Raw genomic sequence first — 4890 nt, 5'->3', positions numbered from 1 at the left:
CAGCGCTCGGTTCCCACGGCGGTGGATGGCAGCGGCCTTTCTTGTGGGCCGGGAACTGGATGTCACCCACTCGTGTCACCCACTGACCGGCTCCACGGGGTGCTGGGGGGGTCCTGTCCTGCTAGGGTTCCTGCCCAGTGCAAGGTTTGGCACCTTGTCGCTGCAATTAAGAGTCACCCGGAGGTGGGTGCACATTTGGCAGCGTCGGGCCATCCATACCTCCTCTGGCATCAGAGCTGTGCTGCCCAGGTTAGTCGCTAACGACAGCGTGTGTCTCTGCTAAGGGTTGGCTTCGGACTGTGTGTTTTGGCAGGGCATGAGGAAGTCTTTTAAGAGCTCAGCGAAGAGTCTGTTAATACCTAAGTACAGTGTGCTATACGTGCTTGAGATGGGAACCTGAAAGTAAAGAAAGCATAATGTAGTGGTGGAAGGTCATTAGAAATATACAGCTTGGTTTTTTGTGTTCATCAGCAAGATGCACTTGGGTTTCTGGTATTGCCCACTCATGGGAGCAGTTGAAAAAGATTGATTTCAGCAACCTTTTCATTTATCACAGCTTCCTTCAACTCCCAGGCTATGCCCATGTTAGCAATAATAGTGAAAGCGCAAAGATCCCAAACCGCTTTGCCAGCCTTTAAGAATTGCGGCATCCTTCATGAGATGTGTATATGAAAAAACTGAAACACAGAGGAATTGGTTGTTTGGAGTCACACATCAAACTAATTGTCAGGGTTGAGAATGGAACTTTGCAAGTTGTTGTTTGCAAGCTCTTGCTTGAGCCACTAAATATACTGTTTCCCACTAGATGCTTCCTCAGACAACACTGGAAGTATAGTTGATTGACTGTGAATTTGCCTAAAAGGCTGCTTGAAAGTTTCCACCAGAGCAGGGTTCTTGAGTCCTCCTGTCAGATGCTTTTCTTACTCCCTGATGTTCCTCTGTCTCTTTTTAGCAATACTGTTTTACTTCCAGAATGAGGTATGGCTTTACACTTCCACTTCTCTTAAGTTGCTTTACCTGAGCTCCTCTTTTCCTCCCTCTGGGTATTACTTGTGGTTGGATCTAAGGTCCTGCTGAGCTTGAATGATGGTATATCACTCTGACACTTTTTCTCCAGTTGCTCTGGAGCTGGGACCCCCACAGAACTGCAGCCTGGTTTTATCACCACGTGTACATTCTGCTTTCCTATCTCTTTCCTTGCTGACAACTCCTTTCATCATCAGCCCTGCACACAAACAAGGTTAGCTCCAGTTCAGATTGCATTAGTGTAGTTCTGCTTCCCATTACTTTTCTCTGTGAGCCTGTTTTATGGGGGTGTGCATATGTAAGGCGGGCATTGAGCAATATAAATGCTCAAAGTAAAGGAGCTTTTATTTCATAAAGGGAAGGGCACAAGCCAAGGGATGCTTTGGATCCAGTCGTTGTTAAAAGCTTGATCCTTGTAGTCTCCACATAGCTAGAACACTTCCTTGGAAGGTGGAAAAATCCCTGGTTCTCTGCTGACATTTTGATGCATGGAAGATGCTGATTTCGGTACATAAATGCTAGTTTATATCGGCCCCTCTGGTAGAGCAGGGGTTGCTCTGTAGTGTGTTAGAGGCCCGAATAGTTAGGTGTGTGCATTTTCATCCCTTGCCCAGTTATCCTAGGCAGATTCCACTGTATGTCTACCTCAGTCTAATGGTTTGCGTAAGCAAAGTAGGAGTAAAGGTGATTAATCAGGGGCTTAGAAATCTCTGATAAAAGGCATTATCAAACCACTGTAACTATGTTTCTACTATGTAGGGTTGGATGAACAACAAACTACCGTTGAAAGAAGGGAATGAGTTGGTGCAGGGAATTGGGTGGCAGGGTATGAGATCAATGTACAAAACAAGCTGATAACATGCAAAAACTTCTATATGATTTTTATTTAGTTTACTGTAATAAGACTTCTACCTCTACCAAATATAAAGGAGATTAGAATATTCTAAACTAGGATTTGAGGATATGAACCCTGAAGATATAAAAGCATTGATTTTAGGGGTTGTTCAGTATTTGAATGCTTCTCCACACCTTTTCAAGGGGTCCTAGTTTTTTCCTACCTAGTTCACGGACCGAGTCTTACACTGTGTGTATGTGTTGAAGAAGGAACTGGAGACATGTAGAGCTCTGGTGCAACTCAGATCTATACTGAAGGTGCAACACTGTCCCAGGAACTGAAAGAGAGCAGTGGTGGCCCAACAGCACAGTAGGGACACTGACCTGTATTTTACAGAAAGCTTAATAGAAGTTGTAAAGGAAACAGTTTTGTTGACATGAGAGCAAAATCTGTCCTATTAATGCCACCTGCAAAATGAATGATATTAGCAGGTAATCAAGAAGGCAGCAAAGCCATTATAGTGGTATAAAAGGCTGCTGCTAGCTGAACGTCCAGGCTCAGAGCCTCTCTTGGTGGCAGGGGGTGGCTCTTGGTTCTCAGTCCAGCTTGCCATGGGTACTGTAGGCTGCCTGGAGCATCAAGTCTGATCTGCTGCGTTGGAGGTCCCTGCTCGGTTGGGGTGGATGGGGCAGCACAGCAGACACTTGCACCTCTGCGGGCCAGCAGTCCCTGAGGCTGTTTCTAGCACCTCTCACCAGCGCGTGTTCATTTTTGGATGACTAAAGAGCCAGGTTGTCAGTACTTGTCAGCAGGCAGAGCTGCAAAGGCCAATCTTACTATTAGCTTCTGTTGGCTGCATCCATGTCATGGGACTGGAGCCTGAATCAGGATTTTTTTACGTTATGCCACAAGGGAAGCAGATACAGCATATTTTTTCTGTGTGATTTAAGTTAAGGGGCTGGCACCTGAGTGTGAGTATCCAGCTAGCCCTGCAAGGGGGGAGTCCCTCTACAAAACTCCCACAGACAGTCATGGTTTGACTTGCTTCTGTGTCTCTGGAGGCATGCTTACCTGCTATGGGAGTTTTCCCAGTCTGTTCTTGGAGGGGAATTTGTGGGTTAATCTTACAGTCTGTCAGTGCTCAAATGACTTGTCTGCAGTGTACAGTGGACCTGTTTTATTTACTCTGTAAAGTTATTTACACCCACCCCCCAAAAAAAAGCAAGCCTAAGCTTAAAACACCTCCAGAACACTCACTGAAATGGGTCTGCGCCTTTGAAAGCTTAGGGTTGGTTCAGATCCGCTAAGTGTATTGATTGTGGGGTAAAGACAAGTCAGACACGTGTGTACGTAAAAATTCCCGTGGTGTCCTCCCCCAGCTAAGCTGATGCCTGCAATGAAAGTGACTTCCTGCTGTCTCCCACGCGACGCACATCACCTATGAGCTCTGTGCCACTCATTTCTTATAAACTTGAAAGGTATTTTTGTAGTCCTGGGGTTTAGTAATTTTGTAATCTGTTTGTGGGCGTTAGAGCTTCCGTGTCTGTCTAACGCTGCAGCCTCACAGAGGTTTGTGGAACTCTAGTCCATGTATGATCTTGCTAGCTTGCTGCTTTTTTTTTTTTCTCTTTTCTTTTTTTTTTTTTTTTTTTCCTCTCCTCTCAATAGCAGTTGTATGTTGTAAACACCAGAGCTGTGGTTGATAAACTTCATCAGAGGAGATTTGTGTTCATATGCTTTGTGTTGGCTGTTGGGCTTGTTAAATACTGAGTGGGTAATTTCAGATGTGTCTGTTACACTCTGCATAAATTTGCCTTTATGTGCGACTATGTATTCCTCAGGGTGTGTGAACTCAAAACATATGTCACCTATTACTGATGTTATGTGGTGTCCAGTAACATTGGGGTTTGCCTTCTGTCCTGGCAGGCTAGTGCATGGACTAGTCCCACGTGCAAATCAGCTTTGCCTTGGTCATCTCTCCTCTTTGGGAAAGATATACGTTTATTACCTTCACAGTAATTAGTGCAAGGGGAAACCTTAAGGAGGGCAAAGCAGTCTGCAGCAGAATAGTGGGTTGAGGCAAAGGGAGGAGAGGAAGCTGAGGACATGCCTTCATCTGAAACATGGAATTTTGTCTCGTGATTGTTTTCTTCCATGTCTCTTTCTGCCCAGTGATGAAGAGGTCTGGGCACTGTAGGATGGGCTCATTACCCATGTGACTCTCAGCAAGAAAGGGATTAGTACCAATGGATGCATCTTTTCTGGTGGCTCCCATAGGAAATGACTCCACATCTCAAAATTACCGAGGGATTATGGAACAGTTGTCCACTACTAGGAGTTTTTGCTGCTTGTTGGGCTGGTCTGAACCAGAGGCAGGGGTCAGCATGGAGAAGGGTCCATGTGTATTTCATTCCTGGTTTCCTGAGAAAGTCTGTCTTGCAGAGATTTTTACTTTCCCCTTACAAAAATATTCCACAGAGCACAAATACATGTGAAAATACACTTGAATCCTCTGGGAATTGTGGGGAATAGCTTTGTGTTTGGATCTGTGGAATTCTATTGTCAGGCTTGTGCTTGATGCTTTGGGACCTGTGTTGTGTGACAATATGCATTTCTCTTCCTCTTATGTGCTCTGAGAGGTCCAAAGCGATACTGCACCCTGCAGTGTGAGAGCTTGTTTATCTGCAGGCTGAAAGAAGCAGCTGTGATGGCCCCGCACAGACCATGCTGTACGCCTGCCAGTCCACATCCCGCTGCTGGGCTCTCCCGTTGGGTTGTGGCTGGTGACTCCTCACATTTTCTTAGCGAGACCTGAAGTTCCCGTCAAGTGTGCTTGCTTCTTTGGCAAACGAGCTTCCGTTACTGCCTCCCTGTGGTTTGTCCTTTGGGGCAAGAAGGGTCCTGCCCATCTTAGGAAACAACAGAAAAACGTTTAGCCTGTGCAATACCCTTTCCTGGAGTTGGTACAGCAGCATAGCTTGTAGGCAGCCTTTACAGCATGTGATCTTGGGTGTCCTGCCCAAGCGAGT

This window comes from Charadrius vociferus, unplaced genomic scaffold, assembly GCF_000708025.1.
Source record: "Charadrius vociferus isolate BGI_N301 unplaced genomic scaffold, ASM70802v2 scaffold477, whole genome shotgun sequence".
In the NCBI taxonomy this organism is placed as follows: Eukaryota; Metazoa; Chordata; class Aves; order Charadriiformes; family Charadriidae; genus Charadrius; species Charadrius vociferus.
Note: the sequence above shows the minus strand (reverse complement) of the source record.